Consider the following 15,803-nt stretch of genomic DNA (forward strand, 5'->3'; position numbering starts at 1 on the left):
CCTTTTTGCTCCTAGGCCTAAAATGTTATTGATACAAGGGATTGCCAGCAGACTTACTCTGGGAAACAATTTATTCAGTTATTCTGAATTGTTACATTTTGTTCAGTTGTGGATGCATGGGTGAAATCAGAAGAGACAACCTGCCCTTTCCACGATAAATTAAACACTAATGTGCTTTGGAAAGCAATAGGGAGGGATGGTGTGAGATTTAGCAGACCCGGGTTTATTTCACATTCATTCCCTAACTCCTTCTACATTTGTAGGCAAATCATATTAGTTTGAGTCTTTTTTGCCTAAAGTATAAAAATATTTCCTTTCTCTGCAATCCTTTGTGTCTCTTGTCTGTTCAGCTTGTAAGTTTTATCTGTGTAAATAGAGTGTGTAGTAGCATTAACAGGACTCCAATATTAGATGGCAATTCTAACACTATTGCAATAATAACTGTAGCCAGCTTGCATTAAATCACCATATATTTGATGTAGCAGTGACAGTTTCAGTGGAATTAGGCTAGAGAGAAATTTAGCCAAGAGTCTTTAGCAGTGATTTAGACATGAATGCCCTTTTTATGTAAAGCGATAGTTGGAAGGATTAAGATTGGGAGGTTAATCTTTCCTAACGGCTAACTCATTGTTTTCTCACGATTCCAAAATTCTTTGGTAAGAGACATGGTCTGGACAGCTCACCATTAACAATTTTGGAATGGAAAGTTAACCGCAAAATAGTCAGAGCTGGATATCTTGCAAAACTCACTCAAATACTGATTTCCTTCTGAGTCTTTCTTCTAAAGATGCCAGACACATTCCTATCCATGTCCAACAACTCTGTTTTCTGAAACAGGAACACTTACACATACACACATATCCGCGCAGAGACACACACACGCTCAAAAGAGACAACTCAAAGTCTCTGCCAAAGAACACGTATGCTGGAAAATATATTGATTAAATAACTTGTTTTCTTATCACAGGCTAAGAAAGCTTACCCTTTGTAAGAGAGGGTGCTGCTCGTAGGGGAGGCTAACATCAAATTTAATATTAATTAATCAGAAATCTTTAATGATTTTTTTCTTTGGTTTCTGAAATGGGAAGTCATTCCAACAAATATTTGAGACAGAAAGGAATTGTGCTGCTAGTCCTTCCCAGGAGGAGAAAGACTTTCTGTCAAAGAACTGGTGGAAAGCAAAGAGGGAAGGTGCCATGAATACTTTTTTACTTAAATACCAATGTCTGGAATTTAAAACGAGGCCTCTTGGTGCTATGCTAATATATACCCAGTATAAATCTGCTTCCAACCTCCGTTTGTAAATTTTGTCCTTAAATCCAGCTATATAACCAGTTAACGAAAGCTTTTTGTTTCCAGCAGATTTCTCCTTGGTCTTTGTGAAACAAGTCTGTGGTTCAGCTTTGCATCTACCACATACCAGGTCCGTCTACATTCCCTCCGGGGTACTTTTCTTATGGTCTTGCCATTTGGTGGTTGCATGGCCGTGGACTCAAGGGACCCTGCTCTTGCTGGAGGAAACCTTCCATGAGGATTCAAGTGTGCTTATAGGCAAATGTAGAGAGGTCTGGGGTTTTTGGGGGTATGTCTTTCATATAACAAGGGTCTGGTGACTTCAGGTCAGCTTGTGTTCAGGTATAGAGGATGCTGCTCATGCTTTTACATAATCAGTTCAAACTACATGCAGAATACATTTAGGGAGAGGGTTTACAAAACAGCCTTGTATTAGGCAAAACCTGCTCCCACGGTGGTATCTGAGTGGTACATACACATAAATGGAGCAATGCTAGGCCAGCGAAGAGCGCTTTTGGAAAACCGCCAGAGTACACAGTTGTGGGATGACATTTCTCAGTCATGCCCTGAATTCCTATATTCTTCCATTCTGTTAGAAATGAAAGTCCAGTTACTTGGAAATTGTTAGTTATGCTTCCAGTTCCTAAACAATTATTAAAGAGGGCTATCTTGGGTTATTTATGGCACAGCTGCAATGAGAAAAAAATAGCTGTAAAAGTGCCACTGTGTATATCTGGTTCAGGAGCAGCTTTCTTCCTTCTATTTACAAATCAGGGGAGTTGTCAGCCTCACAAACTCAGCCAGGGAACTGAGATTTAAATGGGGTCATTTCTGGCTCAATAATCATTAGCAGTACTGAACTTTCTGCAAGATAGAGTTCTCCATCCAGGCACAGATTTATATCGGTAGGATCAGAGCCTCCAGCACATAAATTCCTTCGAGGCCAGCACTGCCTACATTTATGTTTTTAAAGTATCTCACTGAAAGGGGCCTCTGAGCCATACTATATCGAAATTAAATGTTATTTTTAAATCAATGTGTTCCTGAATCCGTTACACAGCTTTGGCCAGCCCCAGGCATTACTGTTGATAAAAAAAACAATAATTTAATTTTACTGACTAATTCATTCTGGACACCTTTAGATGATGCAGTGACCTTATGTCCTCTGAGACTGGTGGAGAGACAGAGAAAATACAGGAGAGAAAAATCTCTGAAGCTTCAACTGGGAAGTACACATTTGAAGGAAAGGATTTTGTGCCATACAAGTTTGGTTACTGTGAGTTTGGGACTGAATTGTATCATTATTTTTTATAGTGCTATAAAATGAAAAACTCTTTTCAACGAATCCAGTTCTAGCTGTCCCTTTTGGGTTGTCAAGTCCAAGTGTGCTGTGCACAGGATATAATTAGCCTGATGCACAGGCTAGTGAAATAAATGGACTTTTAATGATGCTCAGGGTGCTCAAAGAAAGGAGTGGCCAATGCAAAAAATGCATTAGAACTGGAAGTCAAATAAAACTGCTTCTTGCAAATGACTTTTTGGCTTGTTTTCTCATTTTGTCTCTGGATGTTTCTTCTTGCCTTTTTTTTTTGTTTTTTTTTCTTTGATTGAATTATTCTTCATAGCTTCCAGGGAGTCAAACCTGCTGCAGGCACAAACTTCCCTGACTATCTGATCTTCCCACTCTGTCCCAAACAGCTGCCATTTCTTCTGTTCCCTCACAAGAAACAGCCTTGCCAGCTCCTACTGCCGTGCACCCCGGGCTCTCTGGTGAGGTTGCCCCTGGTCCAAGCAGGCTGCAGGCTGAGCAGGCTGAGCCTCAGCAGACATGGGGGTCAGGAAACCTCTGATCTACCCCCTCTTCACTGTCATTCAATTTTCCATTTTGCTTTTTTCTTGGAAGTGGAAAAACTCTTCTGGATCCCACTGACTTCTATTTCTTCAAGAAAGAGCAAGTTCAGTCCTGGTCTTCAAGAGCCCTTTGCTTAGCAGCTGTCATCTTAAGAGGACCTTGTCTGATTTAAAATTACTTCAGTTCTCAAGTGCATATAATTTGTAAAGAGCATGAGTCTCATGCTAACTATACACACCCTGTGGATGTTCATATTGAAAGGCCATCCTTCTTCCATGATGTCCTGAAAGAGGGAAGTGAATCAGAAAACACAAGCCTCCGCGAGCTGGACAGAGTGCAAGCGTCTCCCTCTCTTGGTTCAAAGAAACTTTTGGCTCTGAGCCCGAGATCCGTTTGAACTGGTGGCACCCTTCCCACTGCCTCCAGTGGCACTGAATTTGGCCCTTGGACATTTATGTTGTTAAATGGAGCTAATAGTCCCTGGGTGAGCCTGGAGAAGGGTCCCCTCCAGCCCACAGGGTCATGGGGTCTGACTCTCACTTACTCAAACATGCAAAACAACACCATCAAAAGCTCATAAACAGCGGCGAAGGCTGGAGGTTAAAAGAAATGTCTGCATGCTTCACAGAAATCCAAAAGCAGTTGTGCAACTGCAAACACATTAAAGCATGAGTCAGCCCAGCGTTTGGAGGGAAAACACGTCCCATGGTGGACAGATACAGTGGGTAGATGGACCACATGGCCCACTGCCATCCTAAACTGTTGCTATTTTAGGTCTCTTGTAATGTATTATTTACAAAACAATCCTTTCAAACTGACTTTTGTGCTATGAAGTGGGGTGCATCTTCCCTGTAGGTTGGGTTTCTGCCCCAGATCTCATTATTTCTCCTGTTACACTCTCAGTTTTCTACTTTCCTTTCCTATGACTCTGCCCCAATTTTTCTTAACACTGCCCTTTTTTGAGCTGCCTCCTCGTCCCTGCTCACACCTCCCTAATCCCAATGTTTGCAGTTACACTCTTGTTACTTTTCCGTCAGTCAGTATCCTTCTGTCCTGTTAAACAAGTTATTTATGGATCTGTTAAAACAAGTTATTATGTTGCTTTCTTCTCACCTGATCCCACACTCCATGTTTTCTTCAACTCTGGGCCAGTGTTGGTGCTCGATTATTTGAGTTATTGCTATTAACTGATCTAGTATGTGCCCATATTTACACTAGGTTTTTTCCAGTTCAATCACTACCCTCACCTACCCAGTTTGATGAACTTTTCCTTTGCTTTTCTACAGAGCACCTTTGTTGAATGCTTTTTTCCTTAACACGTTTATGGAAAATCCAGCCTGGGGAAAGCTCAACTGTTAAAGATCTTATTTGGGAATAGCTGGAAAAGTATAGGTGAGTCAAGCCACTGATGCAAGTTTGCTTTGAATGCAGCATTTGGTTGGTCACCTTCTACTAACAGGTGAAGTCAGCATCCCCTTGCTCACTTCGTCACACAGCTGTAAACCTCATGCAGCTTGTGACAACATCTACAGCAGTCAGTATGTGGGAGAAGTACAATTTCGGCTCTAAAATTTTACACACTGTTGTTATGAACTGTGAAATGATGGCAGCTTTCCATCTGGAAACAGCTGGACACGTACGTGGGTGAAGTAAGCCCTGTATTTTACATCTATGCATGTCTTATCTATCACAAGGTAAGGATTTCTGGAAAATGGATCAGTCACTGCATTAATACAAAAAAGCATGTTGCTATCCTCACAATAAGTGTCATAGAAAGTCATGAAATTATCACGCATATCCCATGACCTGTTTGCATGTAGATTTTCAAACCCAGCTTGGCATATTTTCTTGGAAAATTTGAGTTTTTCAGTGAATGAGCCATTTAGTTGTTAAAATACTGCCTTTTTGCAGAGCATGATTGAATGTGTCTTGGATGCCAATCAGCTCACTCAGTGAAGAGAAAGAACAGACAAAACTCTTGGAGTGTTAAAAAGCTCCTTAGCTGCTGCCATCCACCTTCCCACTTTCCTTAAGCAGCCAGCCTGGTGGGGAGCTGGTTTTTCTCTCCTTGCAAAAACACTTGGGCATATGCGGTGAAAGCCTTGAACAAAGCAGCTTCCAGCAGAGGCAAGTCGCTTCTTAACTAAAAGCATGACTAAACTCAGTGGAGACAGAAATGAAAAATGAAAGGTTAATATTTTGGCTCCAAGGTCCTTTTGGCAGACTTGAGATTATCTTTGGACGTGGCAAGAAAAGCTTTCAGGACAGATCCCTCAGCCAAGTGACTAGCAGTTTTGGAAAATTCAGCTGTGCTGTGCCCAGCTTGAGAAAGAGGCATCTGAAAACTCACCTTGTGAGAAATCAGGCCCCTTCGCAGGGCTGGAAGGAGGTAACTCAGCTGCCCACCTCCAGTTACTCCCCACACATAAAAGCATTGAGCGAATCCTTCTCAAAGCTGCCTCCATTTCTTCCCAGTAAGACATGTCTGCAAGGTGATTCTCATTTCAACATGAATGTCTCGACCACATTAGCTTTTGAGATGTTTTTGCATTTCTATCACTGAGGTCTAATTGCTTTCAACAAAATCACTCCCGGTGGAAAATCAATAGAAGTTTTGTCACCTATTTCAGTGTCACGGAGATTTCTCACAAGTAAGAACTTAGATGTCAGCCTGCTGCTTCAGAAAGGCCTGGTAAATCACAGATATGAGGAAGACACAGTGAGCTTGAACTCACGTTCTCTGCTCAGACCTCAAAGTTGGCTCCATGCAGAAAAAACAATTCTCCCCTCCCCATAGGGCAAATGAGGAGTTCCCTGTTGAAATCAGTGGGGTAAAAAAAGCATAACTGAAGGGAAAGCCTATCTCAAAGAACCAGCCCTTTAAGGCCGTATTCTGATTTTATATACATTAGCTCAGATCTGGAGTATGCGTGAGACAAACACTCTGCAGCTTAAAACTTGCACTTAAATGTGAAAAAAATTGACAAAGCAAATTAAATATTGCAGTGTAGTTAGGAACGTAACTCAACTGTGAATCCTCTGCTACTGTAAGGTCTTCGAGGCTGGTCTACCTTTCCTCCAACTCTCTTATATAGCCATGGGGTGAAAAAACACACCTGAAAGGTAGGAGACTGAACCTGAGATTTGAGAACAATATTCCTCCTCCAGCTCATCTCTCCCCATCTTCCTGACCTGATGTATATTTAAACATGTACAGAAAGTGGGAAAATTTCAACAGACGTGCATCCCTCCAATAGGTTAAAGGCTATCTGACCTTGCAAACAAAGCATGAACCGATAGACCAGCTTCAGATGAGCTGGAGGATAGTTTCTCCACATGGCCACACGAGTCATTCAGCTGACCTCAAAAAGCCATGCCCCTGCATTATTTGAATACCCCTGTAGTTTGGTCCTTAGGCAGGAGAGGGAGAGGAACGACTGGTATGTGAATCTCTGGAGGTTCATGCACATCTCCAGGTATCTTAGCTCTGCCAGGGATTGGCATGCTTTTTTAGACTTTCTGGCAGAAAGTTAGGCACCTGCTGTGTGTCAGGTGGCAACTGATGTGAAGTTTGGAGCATCTCAGCAAAGCCTGTGTGCTGAATTCAGGCACCTCATCATCCAGCCCCTTTCCCAAGGCCTTTCTGGAATTCAATCCCTTCATTTCCCTGAAACGCTGCTCGGAGTTCACGTGTGCAAAGAGGCAGAGCTCAAATTCAGATGGTAAAAAGCGAATTCTGCTGCACCACCACTTCTCCAAGCGCCATGGTCCAGAGATGTCCAGCATGCATATGTGCAAGACGCACACCTCTTCAAACTGTGGTCTGCCCAGCACTGTACGAGCTAATTATATTTCTTTCACTGAAGAACAGTCCTTACAGCATCTCATCAGGGCAGGGGTAGCTGCATTTGTCGATTAAGGAGAAAGCTTTGATTATTGATCCTTTGTGGATGGATCGGGCCAATGGCGACTCAGCTGTTGCAGCAGCACACGAGCTCCAGACTCCAAGTTGGCTGCTGCCTGCTTCTACTACACTCTCGACACTCAGCCTGTTTGGGCTTTTTTTCACCCCCAGACATTGGCAACCACGCAGTGGAAAACAGAACATGTTCAACATGTAGGAGTGTTTACTCTTTTCATGACACAATTTGGGATTTTCCATTTAAGCTTGAAAAACAAACCCTAAACAGAATTTATTAGGAAAATAGTAGCTATGAGGTAAACTTATGTCAACGAATGCCAAGAGGTCAAACAGACGACACACGATGTTTTTGTTGAATCTTCTGTGCGTTCCTAGAAGCAGTGCAAAAGATGGCTCGCAAAGTATTTGCTGGAGCATTATAGTGACTGGGGAATAGAGCAAGTCCAGAAAAATCCTGAAAGCAAAGCTTTATTCTGCTTTGTTGTAACAGAGGCCTTTTCTTCATACACCAAACCCGAGTGCTCCAGATGTCAAGGCTGGGGAATGGCAGGGGATGTCAACACCAGCACGGCCACATCGCCAGCAGGAATCAGAGGATACAGGACAGGTTGGTGTCATGGACATCCCTGCTCCAGCCCGGGTGAATAAATCTGACTTTTCACATTCTTCTCCCAAATGAATAAATCATAATTCCTCCTAAAAACAGTGCTAACCACCCCGCGAAGTGAGAGATTCACAGCCATTTCTGGTGAAAGTGCTCTGTCTCATTAACGGAGACAGAAATCCACTCAGCCAGCAAGAGGAGGAGCAAGACTAATGGTGAAAGCTGAATATGAGGAAGAGGAGGGTACCCATCCCGGCTTCAAGTAAGGTTCATACGTTGTCCTCAACAATCACGAACCTGTATGATGTGTCTCACTCATTTTTAAAGCTCCTGCCCTATTTTTATCTCCATGAGTTGTGTTTTAAGAAGAATTTCACATGACATGAGATTCATAATGAATATCACAAATTAGACCATTCTTTTATTTAGGCAGCAGCTAGAGTCTGGGTAAATCCTATGTTGTCAGAGCTCCTGCATTCCTGGGTTACTAGTTGCCTACAAAACCTTGCCCTTGTCCATCTTCAGGACGCCTTGGCACCATATGAATAGAAATATTGAATACATGTAATATCACAGGTAACAACAGGTTTTAACAGTTACTCTGTTTTAATATATTCCAATAATGCTGCAAAATTAACATTTAATCAAGTTATGTCCCCTTTCTTCCTATTCTGCTTATTGTTTCTGTGCTAATAATGCCATTTCCAGGTGTGCAGTTCCCTGGTTTGCATTACAGCACACAGTGTTTGCAGATGGTGAATAAAATTTACTGACATTATGAGAGGGGAATTAGAAGAAAGTCACCACCTGAGACAAACAAGGCAAATTACCATCACTAGAGCACCCCAAAGAAGTTAAGACTTAAGCGTTGCGTAGAACTATTTTGCAGAGAAGCAATACACTCCCAAAAGCCTTCTCCTCCCAGTAAACGGGGAAAACGCTCATATAGACACATTTCATAGGCTATGGATTGAAACACAGTGATTCAGAACTCACATACCACAATTAGATGTGTTAGTTTTCATGGCTGTGATAACTGCACTGTGATGGGCACATCCCAACAGGTCGCTTGTAAGCTGCAAATACTACATAACACTGCGGTGTGCACAAGGGGCCCCTGGAAGATGCTATGACACAATTCAATATTTTTCTGTGTATTTCTCATATAAGCTCCAAATGCGTATGCTTCATGAGACTTAATTTACAATGCTGAAAAACTGGAAAATAAGTAATACCACAGACAAGGAGAAAGGTGGAAAAGATAAGAAGTTTCAGATGATGGAAAAAATTTCCAGCTGCATCTGTGTGACCTTGGAAGGTAAAGCCACAACTGTACCAGAGCGTTTCCATGGGCAAGGTCGTAAACAGGAGAAGACCTGGTGTACAGACCATGGGCCACATCATGATGGTTGACTGTGGGAACGCACCAGCATGACAGCTAACCCCAACCGTTTTGATCCACCTCACAACCTATCATGGGTAAGAACAAGCATTTACCCACAGTCAGTGAAATGAAATAAAGCCATGTCCTGGCTCACTCTGTGATGACTTGTTTGTGCAGCCATGCCCTAAATCTCAAGTCACAAAGCTCAAGTAACTTTGAAAAATAGGAGTTTGGGTAATTCACGATCAATTTTTTGCAGCATTTGTGGCACCTAAAGAAGCCCAGTAAGATTTCAAAGTTGAAATCCTGTTAGGATCACAGCATGTTTACGAATCCAGACTCCATAGGAGTCCAGGTGTGTAAGGTGTGCCTATGTGCAAAATGTAGGTCCACTGAGTCCTCCAGCTATAATTCCAAAGCTTCCCCCTAAACATTTTGACTTGTGCTGCTAACTACATTTCCAACAACAGCCTTTCTGCCAGGCATCTAACTCACACTGAAGCCTGGGAAGGAACAACCACTGGTCTGAGCAGAGGTCCTGGGTCCTGTACCTTTACTCCCACTCAGACCAGTTGGGATGTAAAGGTACAGCCAGCTTCCTCTGATATCCCAGTTGTTCCAGCCACTTAACCTTTCACAAGAGGAGGAAAGAGGATAAACCCTGGGCTCTGGTCACATATGTATGTCGTATAGATTGAGACGTAAGGATCTCCATGCTTTGGATGAGCATTGAGTTGAGATGCCTTAGTCAGTAGGTTGTCACTTCCCAAAGTTTCAGAAGGTGCAAGATTGCAAACATAGACCGATATTTAGCCTTTCCTTAGGATTAATTAAGGTGGCTCCCCATATCTTGACTGGTCCACACCCTTTCTTAAGTGATCTGTGAAATACATAAGCCACAGCCCCCAACTCACAGGTCTGGATCCCTCTCTAGCAACTAAGCTTCTAAGACAGGTTCTTAAGTGACTGACCTTTTTCAATCTAAATCCTTTATTAGTTCTAGCTCTGAGCCTCCAAATATGCCTAAAACTGTGATGATTAGACTCAGGGAAAATCTTATACCTTCCCTGTGAGGAGCCACATCCACACCTTTGCAACACCAGCACTTCTTTGTTATAGAGATTAAGTGCTTCAGTGAGGCATCCATCAGTGGTGGAATCTGAAATCCAGATCTTAGGCATTTGCCAGGAGGATTCAATTTTAAGTACAGGGAATTTTGAGCTTTAAAATGTCAATTTTTGAACCACCAGATCCAGCTGCTGCTGGCATGGTGTAGCATGGAGCTGTAGGACTGAAATGAATAGGATAGCAGAATCTGGTCCTCTCCGATGCAGGGGAACAGAGCCCAAATCCTGCCTTGGGCACCCTGGCTAGAGCTGGCTGGTGTGCGGAGGCATTCCTAACACAATCCCACAGCGGATCCCAACAAAAAGACAAGTGGAGGTCAACGCACTTCCCCACCCTGCCATTCTTCGATGCGAGCCCCCCCCTCCATTCACCCACACAAACCCTTGATGTAAATGGGTCAAGACTCACTCTCCATATGGGGCAGTGCATGCTATTTTTAATTTTTGAAAGTTAAACCAGCTCTGAAGCTGGATTAGTGATGGCAGATCCCCCTAAACTATAGGCACGTAAACTGAGGGTGGACAGCTGCTCCGACGTTCCTGGCTGGGAATCCAACCCTTAAACACACTAGATGCACATACATGGCTTCTTGGCTGCCCCATTTATGCCCATCTGTTATGATGGCACACTGCCTGCTTAGAAATTGGTCAGATCTTTGCCCTTGGGTAATATACCAGGCAATGATGGATATATAAGGACAGCCTGCATACGGTGGCAAAAGATCTCTTCCCCAGGAAGTGCCTTCTCCTGCTCTGCCCGAACCTTGCAGTTTGGTGCGATGGTACATCCTTGCACTCCAGGCACACCTGTTTCGTTACTGGCCTCCTAATAAGTAAGCAAGCCGAGGAGAAGAAAAGGAGCCTGTGGACTTCATGGAAAGTTCTGGCTGTCAACAATGAGCCAGGTTGTATTACAGAGCATTCCCGAAATACATGCGGTCACCAATGGGGACATCAACATGACAGTTCCGCCCACTGCCACTCTGCATAACAGGCAACAGGACCAGGGGACAAATCAAATTTCAAAGGATTGTATACATCTGAGCCCAAGATACCACTTGTACATTTGCCTCAAGAAGAGAGCCAAGGGACATAACCCTTCCTGGTCTTTAGTAGGGTACACGATGCCCTTTCACATGGGAGCACGATGACATGAATAACTATATGTCAGGTGAAAAGCGGGGATTTCCTTGTGTTACTTTAAGATATGCCCATTTCCCTTTGTATAAAGTGGTAGAACCCCCTTAAAGTGAAGACTGAGAATTTTATGGGCTTTTCTTTCCCCTCGCCCCAAAAATTCTTTGCCAGAAGCAAAGATCTTGAGTCTGTAGGACAGGTAATATTTAGCTTGATGCAGAAGAGGCCATGCACTGATCTGCCTTTGTATTTGCAGTAACACCTAGAGACCTCAGCTGAGATTGAAGCCCTAGTCACTCTTCAGGACAGCTTCTGTCCTGGGAAGCATAAAATATAAACACATCATATGGAAGAAGGCAAAAGAAGAATATTATACTGCAGCTAACTACCAAGAATTGGATAAAATGAGTTATCTGTGCTCACAAAGGAAAGTTTTAGTTTAGCAAAGCCCCTATAATCCCTCACTCACACTTTATCTATGAGATAAGTCTTCCTATGTTAGAATTGTCTCAAATACATTTGCACTAGTGCAGGTTGGTAACTGCGTCTTTTGCTGCCTTTCTCTCTAAACCTTTTCCACCACCTCATGGTTCTGCTTGAGGTGGATTCTTTTCGTTCAGCAAAAGCTTAAGGAAAACAAATTTGTTTTGAAGTCACCTTGGACTCTATCGTTAAGGGAACAATCCCCAAGATCCAGGATCCTGACTCAGGAGAGCAGGAACATGCTTGATTCAATGCATGGTGCCAGTGAGGATGCTACAACTCTCTCACTCTACTTTACTCGCCCAGTAAATCTGCACCTACTTCTACACTGCCTGCAAAGCAGCTTGCAAACCCTGTGTGAGCTCTGGTGCCCAAATGAGTGCAGCGGGTCAGTGCACCAGCGCGAGCGCACTCCAGCTCCACCATCTCGTGGACAGGCAGTTGGCAGCCCTTCAGAGGCCATTCTTGCATGATGATACACATGTCCCCAAGGGTAGGTCTTGGAAGGGTAACTGAATGTCTAGATCCCACTGAAATCCTATAGTCCCCTTGTCCCCCAGGCCTCCATATAAATTGGGTATAACAGGAAATCTCTAGCTTAGAAGAGTGTTATGAGGTACTTAGATACTGATGTAATTACAGCTATTTATGTACTTCAGGTGGACGGATCTGATGTATTACCCGCGATGGCCCTCTTACTGTCCAAACCAGCCTCCAGCGTGTGTACAGTTTGCTGCAACGCTCTGGCCCATATCCCATCGCTAACAGCTATTTAGAGTGCGCTTTGAGACTTTCTGGTGAAACCTCTATCGTTCAGTCACCAGGATGAGATAACGTTTTAACAAAGAGAAAGTCCACAGTTTTTGCACCACCACCAGTAAGAAGCCCTTGGTGTGAACTCCTGTATCTGGGAGTGCAGTGCAGTGTGCTGTCCCACCGACCCCTGAGTCTGGCTCAGCCCCAGAAGCCAGGAGTGGACAATGTATGCAGTTTCTGACCATAGGCCGTTTCTCTCACTCTAATTAAGTCTGACAAGCCTTACAGTTTCTCCTTACACATTGAGCTCACATGTTCCCATTTGAGAAAATTTTATTCCAGCTGCCATTTTACAATCAGGAGTATTATAGGTTTTGTTCTTTCATGCCAGACTGTTTTTTCTCTAATTGGATCCATAAGAATGCCCTTACTCCCGAGATGAGACAGACTTTTGCCAAGACTAATGTCTGCAGACAGGAGCTAACATCATTTATACCTTACAAAGTCATGCTTTTAATCCAGCAAAAGGATTTTATCATTGTGTTATTTGGGTAAGTGATAGGGGGTGGAAGTCACCTAAGTGACCTAACAACTCTTAAGTAGTTAGTGGCATAAACTCTTCTTCCTGGAAAAAATCTTCCTTCAGTCTACTGTCTGCTGGCTGCATTTTGTGAAATGCCCATCCTAACAGATGCCCTGTAAACACCAGTGGGTGCGCACCTTGCTGGTGAAACAGCTGGAGAAATGCCTTTTGTATACAGACTGGCAGGATTTAGCTGTAGGTGAGCTGTGTTTGTGTCTAGCATGTTCAAAGTTTAGTTGGATGTGCACAGGGTGCACTTGGTATATATATATATATATACACACATATATATATTTATGTACATTTGGTATCCAGCAAACCATCTCTAACTTCTGGCAAAACATGTGCCAGGTAGTTCACAACAGAGCTGTCCCAGCTTTTCAGTCTTCCAGTGTCCTTAGGCAGAGGAAATATTCATGTGAAGGACCCCTCCTTCCCTCTGATGGTACCTCTCTCTATGTCTGGACCACTGTGAAACTCATACTGTGAAGTGAAAAACTAGGTTGTTCACATATCTGAACACCTGAAGGTCCAAGTCCCCATGAAAATCATGTCCCGAGACTTCAGTACCACACACAGACAGCAGCTGAGCCAGGGCTGGAGGATCTCAGTTTTGCACTTAGGACCACAGGGAGTTTCCTATTCATTTTGTGGAGCTAGGTCAAGAGCACAGATACTTCTTTTTCAAAATGCCTCCTACTCATTAAATTATATTTCTGTTGGCAGCTGAGGGCCTTTGACCTCTCTGAGCAGCGTGTTCCTTCCAGAAGAAAGTTTATATGTAGACTGGCTAGTTCATTACGACACAAAGGATCACTTTTTTGTTAAGAATAGACAGTACTTGAGCACGGTTAAAAACGAAAACACAAAGGAAACTGGTCCTTTTTGGGCAGGAAATCATGGATGTGGGCTTCAGCTCTGAGTGAAGTCACTGAACTGCTGCTCCTTACGGTGGCACGAGACAGAAAAGGCACGATACAAAGCTGCAATGTGATGCTGCCAGGTAATTGCTACGCTTGGAATCGCTCATGAACCAAAGAACTGGAGAATCAAGGGCTGAGGACTGCCAGTGTTGTCTGAACCATTTCTTAAATATTTAAATGCCAAGCAGTTCTAGCAAAGCCTTTTGAGCTAATGTAGGTTTGAGAAACTAACCTACAGAATAGTTGAATGCAGCTATGCTACAACTTCAGGCTGACTATAGGAACAATGCAGAAGGGAAGGGGGAAAGCACAGGGATATGTCCAGGATGTCTGCCTTACACAATACCTTCCAGAAGAAAGGCCAAGATTTCTAACTTCTTGGATGTACTCACCCAAAAACGTGCCAGAGCTTTTCATTCTCTATGCTGTGAACAGGAATAAGGTAATGGTAACGGGAGGCGAAATTCAATTAGGTGGAACAAAAGGGACCTTTTATGGATTTTCCATCATAAATCCTTTACTTTCCTTTACTCGGATTTTTTTGGGGGGGGGCAGGGGGGGAATCATACTGTTTAAAGAAATGAGGCATAACATATAAACCAGTAATGGTGATTAAATAAACATAAATCAGTACTTAGTGAAAAGTTGGTGCAAATGCAATAGCAGCACAATACGTCATTGTCTTTTTGCCAGGAAGACTGCTTAAAAGTAATGGGTGAAAAACTGCTCTTATTTAGGCATCATCTAGGCACCAGATGGATGCCAAATAGCATTTGGGATTTTAAATCACAGTCTGTTTAATGCACTAAGTTCAATGAATCTCAAGCAAGGGACCTCTTCCATTCCTTAGACCCTCCAGACTTAATTCATGCTGACTTCCGCCTTTTCCTGTCCCAATATGATGAGGAATTACAAGGCATAAATCTGAGTTTTTTCCACTGATATTGAGGGGATTGACTTACATCCTACTGATGTCAGGGCAGCTGCTTCAAATCTAGACCCTGACTAGCCTCTTCGTTATACTAATTTGAATTTTTCCCTGGCACGTCTCAAAACCCTTTAACGGTATAAATATTGTCACACTGATGTTTGTATGCCACTGTATAAATCAACGACACATCTATATCACAAAATCTGTCTCCCTCCCCTCAAAAAAACCCAAATAGTAAAATGAGGAAAGTGACCACGCAGGATCTGTTTTCCCTCCTTTCCTCATCCTTGGGTCATAGGTTGAGGGAGAACAGGGTCATGATCCCACCAAAGACTTCTGGCAGATGACCCAAGCTTACCTGCTAGTGTTGCCAAAGGCCATGTGGGATGTCTAAGGGCTTTGGAGCTGCTGGTACTGGAGAGTTTTCCACTCTGCCCTTGAATAGGTCCCTACTGGACCAAGGATGATGAGACTATCATCTTCTACATCCCACCAGCTAATTTTACATTCCTCCAAGGGCAATGATACTTCTCCAAGAAAACTTTGTCAGATTCATGGACTCCACGCCACCCTCTGGATCCTTCATGGCCTTTGGGTGATAGATTTTCCACTTCATCCCCAGTCAAAAAAAGTAGTTCACTGCTCAGCACCTTTCACACAACAGGGTCTGCCAGATCCCCTGGCACTGCAGTCAGCCATGGAGGGTGATATGAACACTGGATCTGTTTCTTATGATGGATGAGCCAGACCCATGGCCCCCAAGGAGCATGCAGTAGTGGGGTGGTGGTCCAGGTGGTTGCGGCGTTTA

This window comes from Haliaeetus albicilla, chromosome 1 (genome assembly GCF_947461875.1).
Source record: "Haliaeetus albicilla chromosome 1, bHalAlb1.1, whole genome shotgun sequence".
Classification (NCBI taxonomy): domain Eukaryota; kingdom Metazoa; phylum Chordata; class Aves; order Accipitriformes; family Accipitridae; genus Haliaeetus; species Haliaeetus albicilla.